This window comes from Dasypus novemcinctus, chromosome 18 (genome assembly GCF_030445035.2).
Source record: "Dasypus novemcinctus isolate mDasNov1 chromosome 18, mDasNov1.1.hap2, whole genome shotgun sequence".
NCBI classification, from domain to species: Eukaryota; Metazoa; Chordata; class Mammalia; order Cingulata; family Dasypodidae; genus Dasypus; species Dasypus novemcinctus.
In genome coordinates, this window is record NC_080690.1 from 45,190,221 (window position 1) to 45,215,959 (window position 25,739).

Below are 25,739 nucleotides of genomic sequence, written 5' to 3' on the forward strand. Positions count from 1 at the left end.
TTCAAGAAATACTAAAGGGAGTTTGCAGGCTGAGAGAAAAAAACAGGAGAGACAGAGTTGGAGGACAGTGTAAGAACAACAAAAAAGACAAAAAGAGAAGGGAAAAAAACAAAGAAAATATGAAAAACACAAGTCCAAACAAAATATGGCTAACATAAATAATTACATGAAAATAATAACACTGAATGTCAATGGATTAAAATCACCTGCCAAAAGATTCCTTCTGGAAGATTGGATAAAGAAATATGACCCATCTATATGCTGTCTACAAGAAACACATCTTAGACCCAGGGATACAAGGAGGTTGAAAGTGAATGGCTGGAAAACAATCTTACAAGCGAACAATAACCAAAAAAGGGCAGGAGTGGCTATATTAATATCAGACAAAATAGACTTTAAATGTGAAACAATTGTGAGAGAAAAAGATGGATACTACATATTAGTGAAAGGGATAATCTTTCAAGAAGAATGAACAATCATAAATATTTATGCTCCTAAGTGGGCACCTCCAAATACATGAGGCAAACACTGGAAAAACTAAGTGAAAGAATTGATGCCTCTACAATTACAGTGGGAGAATTTAATACACCACTATTAACTTTGGACAGAACATCTCAAAAGAGAATCATAAAGAAACAAAAACTTTGGACAGTATATTAGAGGAACTGGACCTAATAGACATATACAGATGATTACACCTGAATACAGTAGGATATACATTTTTCTCAAGTTCACATGGATCATTCTCCAAGATAGGCCATATGCTAGGCCACAAAGAAAGGCTGAATGAATTCAGAAAGATTGAAATCATACAAAATAATTTTCCTGACCACAGTGGAGTGAAGCTGGAAATCTGCAAGGGCCAGAGGCCCAGATTTCACACCAAGATATGGACATTAAACAGCACACTCTTAGAAAAACAGAGGGTCAAAGAAGAAATCTCAAAAGAAGTTAATAACTACCTTGAAACAAATGAAAATGATAACACAACATACCAAAACTTATGGGATGCAGCAAAAGCAGTACTGAGACAGAAATTTATAGCCATAAAGTCATACATGATAAAGAAGAAAGGGCAAAAATTGAAGAACCAACTGCACATTTGGAGGAATTAGTAACAAAATAACAAAGTAACCCCTGAGGAAGAAGAAAGAAAGAAATAGCAAAGATAAGAGTAGAACTAAATGAAATAGAAAATAAAGTGCTTGAAAAGATAAGCAAAACCAAGAGCTGGTTCTCTGAGATCAATAAAATTGACAAACCCTTAGCTGGACTAACAAAGAAAAAAAGAGAGAAGATGCAAATACACAAAATAAGAAATGAGAAAGGAGATATCACCACTGATCCCACAGAAATAAAGTTATCATAAGAGGATACTTTGAAAAGCTATATTCCAACAAAAATGACAATTCAGAGGAAATGGGCAAATTCCTAGAGACACATAAGCAGCCTATATTGATGAAAGAAGAAATTGATGATCTCAATAAACCAATCAGAAGTAAAGAGATAGAATCAGTCATTAAAAACCTCCCAAATAAGAAGATCCCTGGGCCAGACAGCTTCACAGGTGAATTCTACAAAACATTCCAGAAAGAACTAACGCTGATCTTGCTGAAACTCTTCCAAAAAATGGAAACAGAAGGAACATGCCTACTCGTTCTATGATGCCAACATTACCCTAGTAGCAAAACCAAACAAAGACACCACAAGAAAGGAAAATTACATACCAATTGCTCTAATGAACCTAGACACAAAATTCCTCAACAAAATACTTGTTAACTGTATTTAACAACACATTAAATGAATTATACACCATGACCAAGTGGGATTCTTTCTGGGCATGCAAGGATGGTTCAACATAAGAAAATCAATCAATGTAATACACCATATAAGCAGATTGAAGGAAAAAAATCACATGAGTATATCTATAGATGCAGAAAAAGCATTTGACAAATACAGCACTCTTTCTTGATAACAACATTGCAAAAGATTGGAATACAAGCAAATTTTCTGAACATGATAAAGAGTATATATGAAAAACCCACAGCCAACACCATTTACAATGGTGAAATCCTAAAATTTTTCCCTCTAAGATCAGGAACAAGACAAGGATGCCCACTATCACCTCTCCTATTTAACATTGTCTTAGAAATACTTGCTTGAGCACTGAGGCAAGAACCGGATATAAACAGCATTCAAATTGGAAAGGAAGTAGTCAAAATTTCTTTATTTGCAGATGACATGATCCTATATATAGAAAACCCTGAGAGATCTACAAAAAAGTTTCTAGAACTCATAAATGAGTTTAGTAAAGTCACAGGTTATAAGATCAATGTGCTAAAATCAGTAGCATTTCTGTATACCACTAATAAGGAAACTCAGAAGGAAATCAAGAAACAAATACCATTTACAATAGTAAATAAAAAATCAAATACCTAGGAATAAATTTAACTAAAGATGTAAAAAACTTATACACAGAGAACTACACAACACTGTTCAAGGAAATCAAAGAAGACCTAAATAAATGGAAGAATATTCCCTGTTCATGGATAGGATGACTGAATATTATTAAGATATCTATCCTACCAAAAGTGATCTACACATTCAATGCAATCCCATTAATAATCAACACAGCCTTCTTTAAGGAACTAGAAAAACTAACTATGAAATTTATTTGGAAAGGAAAGAGGCCCCAAATAGCCAAAGACATATTGAAAGAGAAAAACGAAATTGGAGGAATCACATTACCTGACTTCAAAACATACTACAAAGCTACAGTAGTGAAAACAGCATGGTATTGGCACAAGGAGAGACACACTGATCAATGGAGCTGAATTGAGAGTTCTGATATAGATCCTCATATACACAGTCATATAATATTCAACAGGGCCACCAAACCCTCTCACCTGGGAGAGAATGGCCTATTCAACAAGTGGTGCCTGGAGAACTGGATATCCATATGTAAAAATATGAAAGAGGATTATACAAAAATCAACTCAAGATGGATCAAAGGCCTAAATATAACAGCCAAGACCATAAAGACTTTGGAAAGCAGTGTAAGGAAGCATCTACATGACCGTGTAACAGGAAATGGATTCATGAACTTCACACCAAAAGCACGAGCAACAAAAGAACAAATAGATAAATGGGACTTCCTCAAAATTAAAGCCTTCTGCACCTCAAAGGGGTTTGTCAAGAAAGTGAAATGAGAGCCTACACAATGGGAGAAAATATTTGGTAACCATATATCTGATAGGAGACTTATAACCTGCATTTACAAAGAACTCCTATATCTCAAAAATAAAAAGACAAACAACCCATTTAAAAAATGGGAAAAAGATTTAGACACTTCTCCAAAGAAGAAATACAAATGGCTGAAAAGCACATGAAAAAATGCTCCAAATCTCTAGCTATTAGGGAAATGCAAATCAAAACTACAATGAGATACCATCTTACTCCCATAAGATTGGCAGCTATGAATAAAACAGAAGACTACAAATGCTGGAGAGGATGTGGAGGAATGGGAACACTCATCCATGGCTGGTGGGAAAGTGGAAGGATCCAGCCATTCTGGAGGACAGTTTGGTGGTTTCTCAAAAAACTAGCTATAGATTTGCCATATGACCCAGCAATTCCACTGCTGGGTATATACCCAGTAGAACTGAAAACAAGGACACAAACCAATATATGCACACCAATGTTCATAGCAGCATTGTTCACTATTGCCAAAAGTTGGAATCAACCGAAATGCCCATCAACAGATGAATGTATAAAGAAAACATGGTATGTACATACAATGAAATACTATTCAGCTTTAAGAATGAATACTCTACAAACACATGTGATAGACATGGATGACTCTTGAGAACCTTATATTGAGTGAAACAGCCCAGGTATTGAAGGACAAATACTACATGACCTCAATGATATGAAATAAGTAAACCAAGCTGCCTCAGAGAGCTAGAGACTGGATGATAGGCTTAAAGGAAATTGGGGGGTAGCTGACACCTACATGGGTGAAATCTATGATAAACTGGAGGTATTATTTGTACAAGGAAGGGATAAAATGGGGGAATAAGGTTACCTTTGGGTGGGGCTTTGCAGGCTTAAGGGGGGCTAGAAATGAGAGGATGGGTAATATTGCCCAAGAAATTGGGGGAAGGGTGAGGGAACATATGAACACAGGAGATTGTCAGGTATTTGTTTGAGAGTATAATGCTGAGAAAACTTTTTCAAAAATATAATAAGGAAGGTTACCTGTTTAAGATGCTTAAAGGGGATAATCTGATGCAGAACAGGCTTCTTGTGAGTGTGTGAGTGCTCATTTTGCCATAGTGGATTATATCATTGGACAGAGACCCATATAATGAGATTGAAGGTATACCCACATCCTGGGGAGGACTTATGTTCTCAAATAGTGGGAATTGTATCTCTCAAGAGAAATGGTGGCTCCCAATGCATTAGGGCAGTTGAGCATGTCAAGCCCTCAACACTGTTGCACGTATCTCTGAACATGGCCCTTCAAACAATGAAGATTGACTGTTACTGTGGGCCCTGAGGGGAGGGGGAAAAAGGTATTGAATAGATGGAATCAATGTAACTGTGTGGGCAATAGAAGTGTTCCACAAGAGTACACAAGGATAGATATAAGACATGTTAAATTACACCAAAAATGTATAGGGGTTGATAGGCTAAATTGTAAATCATAATGTAAAACATAAAATAACTAAAACTTTAGAAAATCATATAGTCTGAAATATAAATCATAATGTAAACCCAAATCTTACCTTGTTTGAAAGCTATTGTCTCAATATCTGTACATCAGTTTCAGTAAATATAGTATGAACATGTAAAAAGATTATTGCTGTGAAGGGGAAAAGGGTTTTATGTCAGATATGTGGGAGTACTGTGTATTGTATATATGAATTACTGTGATCTAAAACTTTTGTGAAGATAAGTTTAATAATTAGGAATAAAAAAGAAAAGAAAAGACGACACTGAGGAAAAGACAGAAGAAGTTGCCTTGCCAATTTGCATACAGGGCAGCACTTATTGCAGTGATGGATGGCAAAACATCAAAAACAAAGCTTTTGCATTTTGAAATTTTTTAATACCCCAATTTATTTTTACCTTAATTTTTGTAAATTAATATGTATTCTATATCTAACCTTTAAATTCATCACATTTTACTATTAATGGAACCTGGCAATATATTGGGCTTCACTTTTGAAGAAGTTTTGGATCACAGAGAGGTTCAACAATGGCAGGGAATAATACTGGTGTGGGATGTTATTGACAGGGGACACATGGTTGGCAGGGAGTTCTACAGGGCATATATCCAGGGTACATAAAAATGTTTGGATATTTTCAGAGTGGTTACAATTAAAAACAACGACTGAGTGAGTGCTGAGTTCCTAGCCAGGGGAGCTCTATCACAGTCCCTAAATGAACAGCAACAATCCCCCAAGTGCAAAGGCAAAGACCAAAAAAGAAGGAAGGTCCAACAATGAGCCCTTGATTCTAGTGACTATGCTTGTAAGCCTGTGCCCCTGAAATAAGAACAAGACCTAGAGCTGCAGAGTGCCTAAGATTTCCTCCTGAGAGCCTCTGTGTTGCTCAAATGTGGCCAGTGTTGAAGCCAAAGTCAGCATGTAAATGTGTTGCCTTCCCCCCAGCATGGGACATGACCCTCGAGGATGAGCCTCCCTAGCGCTGAGGGATTACTACCAAGTACTAGATGATGATGTAACTAGAAAATGACCTTGAATAAAAGGGTCACCTCGGACCAGCAGAATATCTCAATCTACATATAATACCAGGTGTTAAAAATGCTTTTTGACCTGAATAAAAGGGGGAAATGGAAAGGATAAATGAGTTATTATAGCTACGAGTCTCCAAAAAGAGCCAGGAGGTCATCAGAGGGGTTACCCTTATGCACACCTGAGCAGAGTCCCAGAGACAGATAAAAGTAGAGGCAACCCTAGGTACTGGTTCCTCTGAGGGCTGCAGAGACCGACAGGTTCTATGGTCATGGCAGATGGAGTTCAGTGCCATGTCAGTTGGCCCTACTTTGGAGTTTGTGTTTCTGTGTGATGGAGCTGGACTCAGATGTGATCTTTGTTCACAAGCCTCTCCTGTTACTTTTACTGGAACTGTAGTTGGTGCTGGGGTTTAGTGTATACCCAGGAGACCTGAATCTCTGGATTGACCATGTGATAGCCAGGCCCTGAGCCTCAACAGCCTTGCAACTCCTACACTCTGGTTTATTGGACTTACCCCACTCAGCTAACATGGAGGTGAAGAAGGTCAACCACCACACCAGGGAGCCAAGAGCATCTACAACTGAAAGCAGAATTGCATTCAGCATCCATGTGGAATTTAAGCCCCTTCTTCATATAGATGTGGAGTGGACATGGCCATTCTTGGGTTGAAGATGGAGGAATAGAGTACGGATTAGATTGGACTTACTGATATTCTATTCATGAACTATTGTGATTAGTAATGGAAGGAAATGTGGCATTGGTGTGGAGAAAGTGGCCATGGTGGCTGCTGGATGTAGGGAGTGGGAGGAAGAGATGTGATGTGGGGGCATTTTCATGACTTGGAGTTGTTCTGGGTAGTGCTGCAGGGACAGTTACCAGACATTGTATGTCTTCCCAAGGCCCACTGGGTGGAGTGTGGGAGAGGTGGGCTATGGTGTGGACCATTGACCATGAGGTGCAGCGGTGCTCAGAGATCTTTTCACCAATTGCAATGAATGTCTCATGATGATGGAGGAGGTTGTTGTTACGGGTGGAGGAGTGGGGTGAGGGGGGTCTGGGTATATGGGGAACTCATATTTTTTGAATGTAACATTAAAAATATAAAGACAAAAATATAAAATAAAAAATATAGAAATAAAAGTTTACAGGATCATCCTTAAAAGACTTAAAAAATTATTCCTATATACACATACATTCCTAACAATTTAGATAGGCTTATATGTTAATAAATCCCAAATGAAGTTTTTAAAAATGACTTTAGATTTAACTCTGATTTTTCCCATGCCATGTATGCTATATTATGATTTAAATTGCAATCATGGGTTTTATAAAGGCATACACACATATATATTCTTATCTATAAAAACTATATACAAACTTCAAACTAAAAGTATTCCATCATGACACAACTTTTCCAAATGGAAGGAAACTTAAAAATGCCTGTTTTGTTCATAAAATAGAAGAATAAAAGTCATCTGTTTTGGAAACTTGTTAATAAATTATTGGTAAGCATCCTTAATATCAATTATACTATCAAATCTGAAACAGGCTAAATCATTTTCTTCAGCAAAAGAATAATAGGTACACTAATAAACTCTAGGTTAGTCATCACATAAAACAACCAAGTAAGCCTCTGTGACAGTGACAGTCATGGTCACACAGTGGCTCAGGGTAAGCTGTGTCCTGAAGGTCTCACTCTGAAGTTATGAGACCAACCTATATTTGGGACAATTTTATCTGTAGACATAGGCAATCTTGTTTTTGTAAAGTTTATATTAGTAGTCTATAACAGGTAGCAAAGAAATAGCTCTAGCTGTAGTCAAAGCAAGAGGGATGGTGCTCTAGAAAAAACATTTATGTCTTTGAACCCAAACTTCTCAATTAATTCTTGAATCAGTGCCAACTCACACCTATCAATTAGATTAAATTCCTGAAGAAAGAAAATAAAATGCTTAAAGAAGGGTTGAGGTGGGCCTCCTCTTGCAGCTGCATCACAGAATCAAAGTGCTGGTAATAAATATGGGCATAATCCCTGAACAGATGCTTTAGAGGTCTTTGCCACAGACATGAAGTTTTTGGGAAATGGGACCCCAATCTTAGAAGGAAAAAGAGTTTCATCATCAAGCTGATCCTGAACCCAAGTCATCAAATAGTCAATATATTTTGGAGTGGAACATTTAACTGGCTTTTTAATATCAATGCCATCAGTCCAATGATATTCCTATCTGGACCTGCACACATGACTGACAACTTGCTTCAGAGTAGAATTCTGTAATATTTTCATAGAATGTGTTGATCTGGTTGAAGAAATCCAATGTTAATGGCAATCCATTTATTGAAGACTTTTCCACCTGACAACATAACAGCTTGTCCCTGATTTCCATTTCCTAGAGTTGCTTCTGCACATTTTGAGTTCATATTAATGAGATATCCTTCTTTGGTTTGCATAGTTTAGAAGAGTGGTTGCAGAAGGGGAAGTTCAGTCCTCAAAGGGAACAGGAGGGTCCACAGGCTCCTGCTATAGCCAGTACTCAAGGCCTGCACAAGAACTGAGAAGAAAAGAATGGTCCTCAGCCTGCAGACAGGGGATGGTGGAGCCTAGGCAATCACTGTTCAGAGCTGGGGTTGAGCTGGTGCAAGCCAGTGCAAGTCACTAAGTCCAGCTTTCTCCTCTGATCCATTTTGCAATGATTTTTGTATATGGTGTGAGGTAGGCATGCACCTTCATTATTTTTAAAACAGAGATCTAATTTTCCCAGCGTGATTTGTTGACGAGGCTTTCCTTTCTCAATTTCTTTGTCCCTTTTAAAAAAAAAATCAGTTATATTGTAGTTCTGGGGTGATGACATCAGAGTAGACAGGCAAGGTTCAACTCTCCCACAACAACAATGGAGATAGGGCCAAAAGTGGTCCAAGGGGAACAGCTTTGAGAGTTAGCAGACAAGAACAATGCTACACAACTCCCAGGAAGGTGAGGGACAGAGAGATGAAGAACCTGAAACAACAAATATGAGTTGCCAAACACTGTGGCCAGTAAGGGCTCCCAACTTGATCCCAAAAGAAATTAAGCTGGAATAAAACTCCTGGCTCACAGTAACCAGCCAATTTAGCCAGCAGAGCAGCCTTTGAATCTCAGCTCTGTCCATACCAAAACAGAGTAAAACAGAGATTGAAAGAAACATCTCCATGGAAAGGTGCAACAAACAATGCCATTTGCTGGATGGTCTGGAAATTGCAGGGGGGGGGGTGAACTTTTAGGTCTCTCTTAACCTGAACTCCTGGGAGAAAATCTGTGCCCTATTAGTGAGTCCCTGACCTGATTTTGGTAATTTAAGCTGAGCAATTTTAAAGACTTAGAATAAGTGAACTAAATATCAAAGAAGAGCTATGACAAAAAACAACAAGCAAGTGAGAGAAATAGGGCATCAGAGTAAATTCACCAACATATTCAGATGCCTAGACATCAGCAAAAAATTACAAGCCATACTAGGAAAGAGGAAGAGATGGCCCAGCCAAAGGATCAAACCAAATATCCTGAAGCGATAAGGATTTAAGACAATTAATCAATACTATCACACAACTCTCCTAAAGCAATTCAAAGAATTGAAAGAAAATGTGACTAAAAAGATAAATGATAATAAGACACTGCTTGAGCATAGAGAACAATTTGAAAGATTGCATATTATGAGAATGAAAGACACAATGGATGTAATTAAAAGTACATTAGAGGCACATAAGAGCAGATTTGAATTGCTCAAAGACAAATCAGTGATTTGGAAGACAGAACATCTGAACTGCAAAAGACAGAAGAACAGAAAGAGAAGAGAATGGGAAAAATGGGGCAAGGTCTCAGGGAATTGAATGACAATACAAAATGCATAAACATACACATTAATGGTGTCCCAGAAGGAGAACAGTAAAGAAAAGGGACAGAAAGAATATTTGAGAAAATAATGACAAAATTTCCCATCCCTAATGAAAGACATAAATATCAATATCCAAGAAAGACGATGTAGCCCAAACTGAATAAATGCAAATAGACCTACTTTGAGACACCTAGTATTCAGAATGACAAATATGATAGATAAAGAGAGGTTTCTGAAAGCAACAACAGAAAAGAAAAGCATCACATACAAGGGAACCTTGATAAGATTAAGTGCAAATCTCTCATCAGAAACTGTGAAGGTGAGAAGAAAGTGGTATGATATATTTAAGGTATTGAAAGAGAAAAGCTGCCAGTCAAGAATTCTGTATCTCAAAAAACTGTTCTTCAAAAATGAAGGTCAGTTCAAAGTCTTCACAGAGAAACAAAAACTGATAGAGTATGTTACCAAAAGACGAGAATTTAAAAAGTTACTAAAGGGAGTCCTGCAGCCTGAGAGAAAAAAACAAGGGTGAGAGACTTGCAGAAGAGTGTAGAAATGAAGATTATTAGGAATGGTACATTAACGGGTAAAAAAACAGAAAATAGTAAGATGTGACAACAGAAAGCTAAAGGACAAAATGGATGAAGTAAGTAATGCTTTTTACAGTAATAAAATAGAATGTTAATGACTTGAACTCCCCAATGAAATGATATAGACTGATACAATGGATAAAAAAATATGACTCATTTATATGTTTTTTTTACAAGAGACTCACTTTATGTAAGGACACAACCAGCTGAAAAGTGAAAAAGTATAAAAAGATATTCCATGCAAATAGTAACTAAAATGAACTGGAGTAGTGACACTGACATTGGACAAAATAGATTTTAAATGTAAAACTGCTATAAGGTATGAAGAAGGTCATTATTCATAAAAGGGGCAATTCACCAAGAAGAAAAACTATAGTAAATATTTATGCACTTAACCTGAGTGCCCCAAGATATGTGAAGTACACACTGGCAAAACTGAATGGAGAAATAGAGGTCTCTACAATAATAGTTGGAGTTTTCAATACACTACGCTCAGTATTGGACAGAACATCTGGACAGAGGATAAAAGAAAGAAACAGAAAGATTAAATAATATGATAAATGAACCAGACCTAACAGATATATATACAGCATTGTGCCTCAAAACAGCAGGATAAAAATACTTTCCAAGCACTCATGGATCCTTTTCCAGGACAGACCATTTGTTGGGTCACAAGACAAGACTCAATAAATTTAAAAAAGTTTAAAACTATACAAAACAGTTACTCTGATTATAATAGAATGAAAAAGGGAAAATTCATAAATATATGGAGATTAAACAACACACTCTCAAAAAATTGGTGAGTCAAGGAAGAAATTGCAAGAGAATTCAGCAAATATCTTGAGATGAATGGAAATTAGAACACAATATATAAAAATCTATGAGACACTGCAAAGGCAGTGCTGCAAGGGAAATTTATAGCCTTCAAAGCTTATATTAAAAAAATAAGAAAAAGCTAAAATTGAAGATCTCATTGCACACCTGGAAAAATTAGAAAAATACAGCAAATTAATACCAAATAAAGCTGAAGGAAATAAATAAGAAAGATCAGAGCAGAAATAAATAAAATCAGGAACAAAAAATCTACAGAGAGATTCAAGAAAACCAAAAGTTCATTTTTTGAGATCAACAAAAGTGACAAACCCTTAGCTAGACTGACAAAGAAAAGAGAAAACAAATAAATAATATCAGAGATGAGAGAGGGTCCCTGAAGAAATAAGCAATATCATAAGATAGTATCAACAACTGTATGCCAAAAAAACTAGACAATGTAGCCGAGATGGAGAAATTCCTAGAAACACACAAACCACCTACTCTGACCCTAGAAGAAATAGAAGACCTCAACAAACCAATCACAAGTGAAGAGATTGAAACAGTCATCAAATAGAAGTTGAAAAGCCCAGGACCAGATTACTTTACAGGTGAATTCTACCAATTACTCAAAGACAATCTTATACCAATCTTGCTCAAGGTCTTCCAAAAAATTGAACAGGAAAGAACTTTGCCAAACTCATTCTATGAAGCCAACATCACCCTAATACCAAAACCAGATAAAAATACTACAAAAAAAAAAAAAGAAAATTACAGACCAATATCCTTAATGAATAGACATGCAAAAATCCTCAGCAAAATACTTGCAAACTGAATCCAAAAGCACATTAAAATAATTATACAACATGATTAATGTTTTATCCCAGGTATGCAAAGATGATTCAACACAAGAAAATAAATTAGTGTAATAAACTCTATTGATAAATTAAAGAAGAAAAATCACATGATCCTTTCACTTGATGCATAAAAGGCATTTGACAAAATACAGCACCCCTTCTTGCTATAAACATTCCAAAAGATAGGAATAAAAGAAAGCTTTCTCAATATGGTAAAGTGTATATATGAAAAACCTACAGCCAGCTTTGTACTCAGTGATGAAAGACTGAAAGCTTTCTCACTGAGATCCAGAAGAAGACGATATAATATTGTGCTAGAAGCTCTAGCTAGAGCAATTAGGCTAGATAAAGAAATAAAAGGCACCCTAATAGGAAAGGAAGAAGTAAAACTTTCACTATTCGCAGATGATATGATCCTATATCTAGAAAATCCTGAAAAACCACAACAAAGTTACTAGAATTAATAGACTAATTCAGCAAAGTGGCATGATACAAGATTAATATACAAAAATCAGCAGCTTTTCTATACACTGCTAATGAACAATATGAGGAAGAAATTCATAAAAAATTCCATATACAATAGCAACTAAAAGAATCAAATATTTAAGAATAAACTCAACCAAGAACATAGAGCACCTGTATTCAGACAACTACAAAACATTGCTAAAAGAAACTGAAGACTTATGTAAATGGAGTGAATTCCATGTTAATAGATTGGAGGACTGAATATCATTAAAATGTCAGTTCTGCCCAAACTGATTTACATATTCAATACAACCCAAATAAAAATCCCAACTGTCTTTTTTGCAAAAATGGAAAAGCCAATTATCAAATATATTTGGAGGGGTAAAAGCCTTAAATTGCCAAAATTGTCTTTTAAAAAGGAGCAAAGTTGGAGGACTCTCACTTCTGGACTTTAAAGCATGTTACTTAGCTACAGTGGTAAAAACAACACGGTGTTGGCATAAAGACAGACAGACTGGGTAATGGAATCAAATCAAGAGCTCAGTAATAGATCCTCACATCTGCAGTCAAGTGATTTTTCACAAGGTTGTCAAGCCCTCCCAGTTGTGCCAGAACAGTCTATTCAAGAAATGGTGCTGGCAGGACTGGATAGCAATATCCAAAAGAAAGAATGTAGACCCCTCTCCTCCAACTTATAAAAAAATTAACTCAAAATGAATCAAAGAGCTAAATATAAAAGTGTCAACCACAAAACTCTTAGAAGAAAATGTAGAAAAATGTCTTCAAACCTTATTGTAGGCAGTAGTTTCTTAAACCTTACACCAAAAGCATGAGCAACAAAAGAAAAAAAAAATAAATGGGACATCCTTAAAATTAAATCCTTTGCACCTCAAAGCATTTTGTCAAAAGGGTGGAAGTGCAGCCGACTCGATGAGAGAAAATATTTGGCAATCACATATCTGATAAGAGTTTAATATCCACGATATATAAAGAGATCTTACAACTCAATAATAAAAAGACAAATTACCCAATTAAAAAATGGGCAAAAGACTCAAAAAGATAATTATCCAAAGAAGAAATGCAAACCAAGAAAGAGAAAAACCACATAAAAAATGTTTAACATCACTCACTAGCAATTAGGGAAATGCAAATCAAAACTACAATGAGATATCATTTCACACTTATTAGACTGGCCACTATTAAAAAGTGAGAAAACTGTATGCATTGGAGAGGATTTGGAGAGATAGGAAAACTTATTCACTGTTGTGGGAATGTAGAATGGTACAACCACTGTGGAGGACTGACTATTCCTAAGGAAGTTGAATATTGAGTTGCCATGTGACTCAGCAATACCAGTACTAGGTACATACCCAGAAAAACTGAGAGCAATGACACAAACAGACATCCTCACACAGATGTTCATAGCAGTGTTATCCACGACTGTCAAAAGTGGGAAAGAACCCAGTGTCCATTAACTGATGAATGAATAAACAAATTGTGTTGTATACACATGATGTAATATTATGCAGTGATTAGAAGCAATGAAGTTGTGAAACAAATAATATAGGACATTATGTTGAGTGAAGCAAGCCAGACATGAATACTGTATGATTGTGCTATTATGAACTAAATATATTATGTAATCTCATAGTTAATAATTAGAATATAGGTCATCGGAAGATAGAATGAGGATATAAAATGGAAAACTGATGGTTTGTTTGTCCACAATTCGTAAAAAGTTGTCTTTTTTTTTTTTTTTAAATCTTTGGGCATGAACAGAAATGGTGAAAGTACATCATAGTGTTTGTAACAGAGATATTATATTAGTATTACAGTGGTTGAAAGGGTAAGTCTAAGGTCATGTATATTACTAGAAGGAAAAATTAAAAATGTAACATGGGACTGTATAAAGTAATGAAACCTTATGTAAAATATGAATATGGGTGATATTGCATATATCAGACTGTAAACCAGAGGGATGGAAACAAAATAGCAGCTACATAATGGTAAGAATGCTTGAGAGGTGATTAGTGTTTTTGTTTGTTGTTTTTATTATTATTAGAATATTGAAAATGCTCTAAAAATGATTGAAGTGATGAATGCACAACAATGTGATTACACTGAATAGGACTGATTGCACACTTTGGATGGGATTATGTTTTATTAATATATATCTATAAAATAGATTTGTTAAAAAATCAGTTATGTTATCCAGCTGTAAGAAGAAATGAAAGAAACATTGAAAACTTGGGTGAACCTGGAAGACATTATTATTATTATTATTATTATTGTTATTATTTTGGGTGATGAATTCATTTTTTAAAATTTTTATTTATTTATTTTTAAATTTTTTAATTTTTTAACTTTTTCTCTATTTTTTTAATGTACATTAAAAAATATAAGAGGCCCCATATACCTCCACCCCCTCACCCCACTCCTCCCATATCAACAACCTCTTTCATCATTGTGGGATATTCATTGCATTTGGTGAATACATTTTGGAGCACTGTTGCACCACATGGATAATGGTTTACATTGTAGTTTACACTCTTCTCCCGTCCACCCAGTGGGCCATGGCAGGACATACACTGTCCAGCATCCATCCCTACAGTACCACTCAGGACAACTCCAAGTCCTGAAAATGCCCCCACATCATAGCTCTTCTTCCCTCTCCCTACCCTCAGCAGCTACCATGGCCACTTTCTCCACATCACTGCTGCAATTTCTTCCATTACTAATCACAATAGTTCCATAGTAGAATATCAGTAAGTCCACTCTAATCCATATTCTATTCCTCCATCCTGTGGACCCTGGGATGGTTATGTCCACTCCACCTCTGTATTGAGAGGGGGCTTAGATTCCACATGGATGATGGATACAATTCTCCTGCTTGCAGTTGTAGGCACTCTTGGCTCCCTGGTGTGGTGGTTGACCTTCTGCATCTCCCTGATTGCTGGCCAGGGTAAGTCCAATAAACCAGAAGGTAGGAGTTGTAAGTCTACTGGCTGTCACATGGACAGTCCAGAGATTCAGGTCTTCTGAGTATACACTAACCCCAGCACCAACCACACGTTTGGTAAAAGTGACAGAAGAGGCTTATGTAGAAAGGTCACATCTGAGTCCAACTCCATCACACTCAGGAACACAAACTTCAAAGTAGGGCCAACTGAGATGGCACTCAAGTCCAGAGTCATCTGCCATTACCATAGAACCTGTGGGTCTCTGTAGCCCTCAGAAGAACCAGTATCTGGGGTTGTATTTACTTTGGCTGTCTCTGGGAATCTACTGAGGCATGCATAAGTTCAACCCCTCTGATGACCTCCTGACTCTTTTTTGGAGACTCATAGCCATATAAACTAATTTGTCTGTTCCATTTCCCCCTTTATTCAAGGTATAAAAGCAGTTTTAACACCTGATATTACATGTATGGTGAGATATTTTGCTGGTCTGAGTTGAGCCTTTTATTCAAGGTCTTTTTCTAGTTACATCAGCTGGTGCTTGGTATTAATCCTTTGGTGCCAGGGAGGCTCATCCCCTGGAGTCATGTCCCACACTGGGGGGAAGGTAATGCATTTACATGCTAAGTTTGGCTTAGAGAGTGGCCACATTTGAGCAATATGGATGTTCTCAGGAGGTAACTCTTAGGCACTCTGCAGCTCTAGACCTAGTTCATATTTCAGGCATACAGGCTCATCAGCATAGTCATCAGTATCAAAGGCTCATTGTTGGGTCATCCTTCTTTCTTACTCTTTGCCATTGCACTTGGGGGATTGTTGATATGGAAGACATTATTGTGAGTGAAGTAAACCAGACACACAAGGACAAATATTGTACAATTTCATTAACATGAACTGTATAAAATGAACAAAACTATGAAGTTAATTACTAGAATATAAGTCACCAGAAAATTAAATGAGGTTTTTTAAAAAAGATTTATTTATTTATTTATTTTTCTCCCCTAACCCCACCCCCCACCCCAGTTGTCTGTTCTCTGTGTTTATTTGTTGCGTGTTCTTCTTTGTCCACCTCTGTTGTCAGTGGCACGGGAATCTGTGTCTCTTTTTGTTGCATCATCTTGGGTCAGCTCTCCATGTGTGCAGCACCATTCTTGGGCAGGTTACAATTTCTTTCATGCTGGGCGACTCTCCTTATGGGGCACAATCCTTGCGCATGGGGCTCCCCTACGTGGGGGACACCCCTGTGTGACAGGACACTATTTGTGCACATCAGCACTGAGCATGGGCCAGCTGCACATGGATCAAGGAGGCCTGGGGTTTGAACCACAGACCTCCCATGTGGTAGATGGATGCCCTAACCACTGGGCCAAGTCCACTTCCCTAAATGAGGTTAGAGAATGGAAAGCTAAAGTTTAATCTGTGCAGAATTGATTTAAAAAAAAAGGTTGTTTGTAAATGTTTGGAAATGGATAGAAATTGTAAAAGCACATCATAGTGTTTGTCATCAGCAGCACTACTATATGGGTATCAGAATGGTTGAAAGGGAATGTCTAGGCCATGTATATTACTAGAAAGAAAGCTTAAAAATGAAACACGGAATGTATAGCATAACAAACCCTCTTGTCAAAAATGAGTATGTTTAATAATGCATATATATAAGAATGTTTTTCTCTGAAACAGAATAAATGTACATTAATGTTACAAGATTTTAATACTGGGGTGAAATTTGGGCAAAAAATACAACCAAAGCAAACAATAGACAGTATGTACAGTAATATATTATATCAATACTCTTTCATCAATGGTAAGAAAGGAAGTACTACATATGGTTAGAGTCCATCTATACAAAATGTAAATGCAAATAAATTATAGAGACAGAAATATATTAGAAGTTGATAGGCAGGAGAAGAAGAGAAAGGTTGAGAGGTTACTACTAATGGTAGTTTTTCTATTTTTGGTTTTTGTGTTTTTTTCTTTCTTTTTTGTGGAATAATGAAAATGTTCTAATATTGATTGAAGTGATGAATGCACAGTTCTGTGATTATACCAAATGTCATTGATTTTACAATTTAGATGGATTGTATGGTTCATGAATATGTTTCCGTTAAACTGATTTAAAAATCAGTTGGCTAAGGGCCAATTTCCAAGCTTTCAATTCTATTCCTGTCTGTTCTTCTGCCAGTACCATGCTGTTTTGATTACTCTTGCTTTGAAATCAATTTCAAGATTGATGTTATTCCTCCAACTTTGTTCTTTTTTCAAGATGACCATGGCTATTCAGGGCCATTCACCACTCCATATAAATGTGATAATTCACTTTTCCATTTCTCCAAAGAAGGTTGCTAGAATTTTGATGGGATCTCATTAAATCTGTAAATTGCTTTATGTAGACTTGACATATTAATAATCTTTAGTCTTCTGAACTATGAACATATAATGTCCTTCCACTTATTTGTGTCTTCTTTTACTTTAGTGAGATTTTGTCATTTTCTGTGTACAGGACCTTTATATCCAGAGTTAGATTGATTCCTAGATATTTGATGTTTTAGTGGCTATTATAAATGGAATTAAAAACTTTTTCTTGGGAAGCAGATGTGGCTCAAGCAATAGGCCTCCCATCTACTGTATAGGAGGTCCAGGGTTTGATACCCAGGTCCTCCTAGTGAAGGCAAGCTGATTGGCACAGATAGCTGGCCTGTGTGGAGAGCTGGTCCATGTGGAGTGCTAGCCCATGCAGGAGTGCTGGCCCTCATGGATAGCTGGCACCACAAGATGATACAAAAAAAGAGACACAGAGGAGAGACAATAAGAGATGCAGCAGACCAGGGAGCTGAGGTGGCACAAGAGAATGAACACCTCTCTCCCACTCTGGAAGATGCCAGGATTGGTTCCTGAAGCCTCCTAAGGAGAAATAAAGTGGACACAGAGGAACACAGAGCAAATGGACATGGAGAGCAGATGGGGTGGGGGGTGGGGAATGAATAAATCTTTAAAAAATTTTTCTTCTAAAATTGCTTGTTACTAGTGTATAGAAACACTACTCATTTTTTTTGCATGCAATCTTTTACCACACCACTTTGCTGGATTCATTTAATAGCTGCAGGAGCTGTGTTATGGATTTTCAGGTTCTGTATAGGATCATGTCATCTGCAAATAGGCAAAGTTTTACTACTTCCTTTCGTATTTGGATGTTTTTCATTTCTTTTTCTTGCCTGATTGTTCTGATTAGAACTTCTAGTACACTACTGAGTAAAATTGGTGAGAGCAGGCATTCTTGTTTTTCTCCTGCTCTTAGTGGGAAAGCTTTTGGTTTTTAACTATTATGTATGATGTTAGCTGGGGTTTCTCACATATGCTCTTTATTCTGTTGGGAAGTGTTTTTATCAAGGAAGGGTGTTAGATTTTGTCAGCACTTTTTCTACATCAATTGAGATGTGATTGTTTTTTCTCCCTTTCATTCTGTTAATGTGTTGTATTACATTATTTTATTTTCTTAGGCCAAACCACTCTTATACAACTGGGATAAATTCTACGTGATCATGGTATATAACTCTTTCAATGTGCTGTTAGAATCACTTTTTAGTATTTTCTTGAGGCTTTTTGCATCTGTATTCATAAGAAATATTGGTCTGTAATTTCATTTTTTGGTGATATCTTTATCTGGATTTTGTATAAGGGTGATGTTGGCCTTGTAGAATGTATTAGGGAGTGTTTCCTCCTCTTCAATTTTTTTGGAAGAGTTAGGTAAAGATTGGAGTTAATTCTTCTTGGAATGTTTGGTAAAATTCCCCCATGAAGGCATCTGGATCTGGGTATTGTTGGAGGCTTTTGATTACTGATTCAATCTCTTTATCAATTATTGGTTTGTTGAGATCTTCTATTTCTTCTTAAGTCAGTGCAGGTAATTGGTATGTTTCTAGGAATTTGTCCATTTTATCTAGTTTATCTAATTTGTTGGTATATGGTTGTTTATAGTATCCTCATACAGTCATTTATATTCCAGTGAGGTCATTTTCAGTAGTCATGTTCCTCTGAATTTAAGTGTTTGTGTAATCTTTCTTTTTCTTTGTCAGTCTTACTAAATCTGTCAATTTTATTGCTCTTTTCAAAGAAACAAGTTTTTAAAAAATTTATTGAAATATATCACTCATACATAAACATACATAAACAATAAGTGTATAATTGTTGTGAACTTCTGCAACAAACATATATAACAGCAAACAAACATATGTAACATCTCACCCTACCACCAATAACTTGCATTGTTTTTAAACTTTTTAAACTAATGATTAAAGAGCAATGCCAAAATATTACTATTAAACAAAGTAGATTTCCCCTAACCAATCTGATTGTTATCTTTATATCATTTATATATGAACATACATAAACAATTAAGTGTATAGTAAAAGTTGTGAACTTACAAAGCAAACATGCATAACATCATACAGGGGTCCCATGCATCAACCCTCCACCAACACCTTGCATTGTCATGAGATGTTTGTTACAAATTATGAAAGAACACTGTCAAAATCTTACTACTAAGCATAATTCTTATCTTACATTTGGTGTGTTTTTCCCCCAAACCTCTCTATTATTTTTTAATATATTTTTTATGACAGAAGTTGTAAACTTATAAAACAATCATGCACATGTGCAGAATTCCCAAACACCCCTCCATCAACACAGCACAATGTGGTGTGTCCTTTGCTACAGATAAAATAATATCATCTGATTGTCACCATGTCCATAGTGTACATTTGGATCACATTTTCCATACTGCCTCAGTACCAACACAGTACATCTTTTGCATAGATGCAAGAATATTATATTATTACTACTAACCACAGTCCATACGTCACTCCAGCTGCATTTTTCCCATGCTTCTCCACATTCCCATCACCCTAAGGTAGTGATATACATTTGTCCTAGCTAACAAAGGACACTCTTGTATCTGTACCATCAACCACAATTTTCACCCACCTCTTGGTTTACTGTTCCTAGATCATTCTCAAGCATTCTATCAATTGGCATTTACATAACTAGACTACCATTTTCAGTCACATCCCCATTTATAAACTAGCTGTTATTCACTGTGTGTTATCATCCATTCTATACATTTCCACACATTTACAGTAAAGCTAATTAAAACCTTTATATGCATTACACATCAGTAGTCCACTCGGTCCTTCTCTTATCTCCTTTAAGAATCCACCACCTACCACCAGGTCTTGAAGATATTTTCCAATAATTTCTTCTAGAAGTTTTATGGTTCTTGCTTTTATTTTTAGGGTGTTTTTTTTTAAATCCATTTTGAGTTAATTTTTGGAAGAGGTGTGAGATAGGGGTCCTCTTTCCTTTTTTCAGCTATGAACGTCCAATTCTTCCAGCACGATTTGTTGAATGGATTGTTCCGCCTGAGCTGTGTGAGTTTGACAGGCTAGTCAAAAATCACTTGACCATATCTGTGAGGGTCTGTTTCTGAACCATAAATTTGGCTCCATTGGTCTATTGTGTCTGTCTTTAGGCCAGTATCATGTTGTTTTTACCGCTATAGATAGGTATTATGATTTAAAGACTGGAGATGAGGGTTCACTTTTCCTTTTTATGATGATTCTGGCTATTCAGGACTCCTTACCCTTCCAAATAAATTTTTTCTTTAATGCTGATGTTATTTTTATCAGGATTGCATTAAATCTGTATATCAATTTGAGTAGATTTGACATCTTAATGATATTTAGTCTTCCAAACCATGAGCATGGAAAGTTCTCCCAGTTATTTAGGGGGCTAGGGTTTTTTTAATTTGTTTTGCCTTTCAGTTGCAGTTTTCTGAATATAAGTGCTTTTCAAAATTGGTTAAGTTTATTATTGACAATTTGAATTTTATCTGTCATATTTTATTTTCATCACTCTTTTGACACTTTTAGTTACTTTTATTCATATAATCTTCATTTCTAGACTCTCTTCCAGGCCTCACTCTCCTGTCTTTTCTTTTCAGGCTCTAGCACACCCTTTAGTATTTCCTGAAATTCTGGTCTCTTGCTTAGAAATTCTCTCAGTTTCTGTTTATCTGTGAATATTCTAATTTTGCCCTAATTTTTGAAAGACAGTCTTGCTGGATAAAAGATTCTTGGCTGGAAGTTTTTCTCTTGTAGTATCTTAAACATATCAGACCACTGTCTTCTTGCCTCCCTGGTTTCTGGTAAGAAATCATCACTTAGTCTTATTGGATATCCCTTATATGTTATGCATTGCTTTTCTCTTGCCATTCTCAGAATTCTATTTGTCTTTGGCCTTTAACATTTTGATGAGTATGTGTCTCAGAGTTGGTCTATTCAGATGACTTTGGATGGGAGAACATTGTGCTTCTTGGACATGGATATCTATGTCCTTCGATAGGGTTTGGAAACGTTCCATCATTATTTCTTCAAATATTCCTTCTCCCCCCCTTTCCCTTCTTTTCTCCTTCTGGGACATCCATGACACATATGTTTGCACTCCTTTTGCTGTCATTTAGTTCCCTGAGACCTTGTTCAATTTTTCCATTCTTTTCTTCATCTGTTCTTTTGTATAATCACTTTCAGAGGCCATTTCTTCAAGCTCATCAATCCTTTCTTCTGCCTCTTCAAATCTGCTATTAAATGATTTCAATGTTTTTTAAATTTCATTGATTGCACCTTTCATTCCCATAAGATCTGCTATTTTTCTATGTATACTTTCAAATTCTTCTTTGTGCTCATCCAATGTCTTCTTAATATCCTTAATCTCTTTAGCCATCTCATTGAATTTATTAAGGAGATTTGTTTGAACATCTATAATTAGTTGTCTCAATTCCTTTATGTCATCTGGAGGCTTATCTTGTTCCTTTAACTGGGCCATAACTTCCTGTTTCTTGGTGTGGATTGTAATTTTTTGTTGGTGTTTTGGCATCTGCTTTACTAGAGTATTTATTCTGGGTGCAGCTTTTCTCTTTAGTTTAGGGCTTCTTATCATTTCTCCCTTTCTGTTTGTGCAGTAGGAGCCAAGCATGTAGTTGGTGCTGTAAGCTGTGGAGGCTCAAGCTGCCATCATTGCTCCAGGAACCAATGAAGCTTTTTCCAACTTTCTTTTTTGCCAGGGGTAGGGATAGAGTCATAGCTATGTGGAATAATCCACATGTAGGCCTAGACTGTAGTTGCCCAGAGAGACTGATGAAGTTTCACATCCCTTTCTCCCCTGCCTGGGGCAGGGAATGAGGTGCAGGTGTGGGCAGCAATCTATGCAGTGTGATTTCAAGATGACTGTAGTTGCTCTGATAGACTTCTTGTGGCGGCTTGCTCAGTCAGTAGAGGTGGGGTCTGGCTGCGGATGAGGGGTCGGTCCAGCTCTGGACGAGGGGTCGGTCCCGCTTGGGACGAGGGATCGGTCCAGCTTGGGACGAGGGGTCGGTCCTGCTTGGGACGAGGGGTCGGTCTCACAGGGGTTGCGCGGTTCGGCTGACGGGGTCGCCCGGTGAAGCAGGCGATGAAGGGGTCGCCCGGAGAAGCAGGCGACAAACTGGGGACAAGGGAGGCCAGGCCCTTGTCGGGGGCTCTCAGGACTGGAGGGCGCACGGCAGAAAAACTACCATGGAGACAAGGTAAACACGCAAGTCCACTTTATTGAGGGAGAGGCAACAGTTTTATAGGGGCTGGGGAAGGCTGATTGGTCGAAACCACACCGTGTTCTGATTGGTTGCCGGCAAAAGGTCAGTGGGCGGTACTGGATGGGGGAGGGGTAGTGGTTAGGGATTGGCTGTCGCTGTTGCTGGGGGAAGGGGCAGGGTTCAGGGATTGGTGGCTTCTGTTGCTGGGGTGGAGGGCAGACTTGAGTTTCCTGCCCACGCCTGGCTGCTGCTGCTGTCGGGGGAGGGAAAAGGGCAGACTGGACCTTTCCGCCCACACCTGGCTGTTGCTGCTGTCGGGAGAGGGGAAAAGGGTAGACTGGATTTCTCCGCCCACGCCTGGCTGTTGCTGCTGTCTGGGGAGGGGAAAAGGGCAGACTGGAATTTTCTGCCCTGCGCCTGCGCAGGGAGAAGGAAGAAGAAGGGTGCCGCCCCGCAAGGCATCAGGTGGTGCCATCTGGGAGGAGGGGCGGCTGCGGAAGCATGTCTGCCGAGAAGGGGAGACCCGAGGGCACTCTGCGCCCATGCCGAGCTTCCTTCAGGGGTGGCGGTGGGCCCGACCAACCACCCTATTATGGGGGCAGTGGAATTAGGCCTACCGCGGCCGCTCCCCTCGCCAGGCCAGCAAACCACACTTCAGCCCGAGGGGTGACCGCATTTCCCCCTTCTTTTCAAATAAGGGCCAGGATGGCAGCAGCAACAAGTAGCCGAGGCCCAAGAGGCAGTAAGCAATGAGGGAAGCAGGGCTGAAGAGGGAAGTGAGTAAGACGGGGATACAAATGTACAATTTGGGGGGCGGTATCTTGCCGTTGCAAGCAAGGGTGGCCAATGTCCAATTCTCGTTGATTTCGGTGGCTATAAGGTCCATCTGCTTGTTAAAAGTCCAGGATGACAGCGCGTTACAGGTAGTTGATCTCTTCTTGGCGGCGAAGAGTGGTAGAGGCAGACTGTGTGATGGTCTGGAGGATCACAGCGGTGAGGACAAGTCACGTCAGGGCACCAGCGACGGTGGTGGCGGCAGCGTCGGGAGTGGTGGAGATGTAGGCGAGGACAATAAGAAGGCCAAAGTTTTCATGGGCGCGAGAGAGGCTGATGTTAATGGGGTGGGCCGACATGGGGCGGCCCAATCTGCAACGCAGTGGGGGTTCAAGCAAAAAAAGGAGGGGGGCGGGGGATGAGAAAGGATGCTTTGGATGGCTGAGAAGAGGAGTGAGGTCGAGACAGGAGGAAGCTCCGCAGAAGTATGGGGAGGCAAAAGCAGAAACGTTATTAGATGCTAGAAAGCAGGCCGCAGGCCGGGGAAAGCGGGTTGCGGGCCATTTAGTGGGGCTGGAGCTGCTTGAGAGTGATGGCGGCATGGGGGCCGTGGTTACAGAAGACTTGGGGCTGTTTCAAAGAGATCTTACACCGGTGAGTGTCTAGGAGACCGGTGAGGGCCCGAACTTGTGGGGCTTGCTTAGCAGATAGGATGTTACCCATTGCTAATGGCCTTTTGGAGCCGATAAGAAAAGGGGCCCTTACCTTGAGAGCGCGGCGATGGGAGCCGAGGTGCACGGTGAGACGAGGGGTCGGAGCCGATGGGACTCCGACGGTGGTTGCGGGCCAAGAGAAGGCCCCGACGAGGGGAGGGCGGAACGACGAGCAGTGGAGCAAGGCAAAGGGGAGCAAGCACGGAGGGGAGGAGGCAGAGGGGAAGGCAGGGGTGGAGGTGCTCAGGCACGCGCTCCTGAGAGTTTTATTGGCGCCTCTTAATCATAGCGGGTCGGTATAAGCCCCCGACATGGAAGGAGAAAGCCATCCAGCGATTCTCCCAGACCGCCGTGGATTGTATGAGGTCACCAAGGTTCAGGAGCAGCAATGCAGAGCGAAAAGAGAGGGGTGAGAAGAGAGGAGAGCGTAGGGCTATGGTAGGGTTACTTCAGACGTGCAAGCACGTGCTCCCGAGAAATCCAAGGCTCCTCTTAATCATAGCGGGTCGGTATAAGCCCCCGAAATGGAAGGAGAAAGCCATCCAGCGATTCTCCCAGACCGCTGTGGATCATATGAGGTAGCCAAGGCTCAGGTAGCAGCAATGTTGCACGAGAGACGTCCCAAGGTGAGAAGAGGGGGGGGGCCGCCAGGTTATGGAGTGAGGCTGTGGTGGAGTTGCCTTGCCCTACGTTGTGCTGTGGTGGGGTTGCTTTGCCCCACGTTGGGCGCCAACTGCGGCGGCTTGCTCAGTCGGTAGAGGTGGGGTCTGGCTGCGGATGAGGGGTCGGTCCAGCTCTGGATGAGGGGTCAGTCCCACTTGGGACGAGGGATCGGTCCAGCTTGGGACAAGGGGTCGGTCCGGCAGCAGACGAGGGGTCGGTCTCACAGGGGTTGCGCGGTTCGGCTGATGGGGTTGCCCGGCGAAGCCGGCGACGAAGGGGTCGCCCGGAGAAGCAGGCGACGAACTGGGGACAAGGGAGGCCAGTCCCTTGTCGGGGGTTCTCAGGACTGGAGGGCGCACGGCAGAAAAACTACCACGGAGACAAGGTAAACACGCAAGTCCACTTTATTGAGGGAGAGGCAACAGTTTTATAGGGGCTGGGGAAGGCTGATTGGTCGAAGCCACACCCTGTTCTGACTGGTTGCCGGCAAAAGGTCAGTGGGCGGTACTGGATGGGGGAGGGGTGGTGGTTAGGGATTGGCTGTCGCTGTTGCTGGGGGAAGGGGCAGGGTTCAGGGATTGGTGGCTTCTGTTGCTGGGGTGGAGGGCAGACTTGAGTTTCCCGCCCACGCCTGGCTGCTGCTGCTGTCAGGGGAGGGAAA

The 25,739-nt window shown here is 39.3% G+C and overlaps 1 pseudogene; it reads right to left on the reverse strand.

The window, feature by feature from the left end:
* Positions 1–7,581: 7,581 nt before the first annotated feature.
* On the reverse strand, positions 7,582–24,061 carry LOC101440060 (MOB kinase activator 1A pseudogene; annotated as a pseudogene).
* Positions 24,062–25,739: the final 1,678 nt, after the last annotated feature.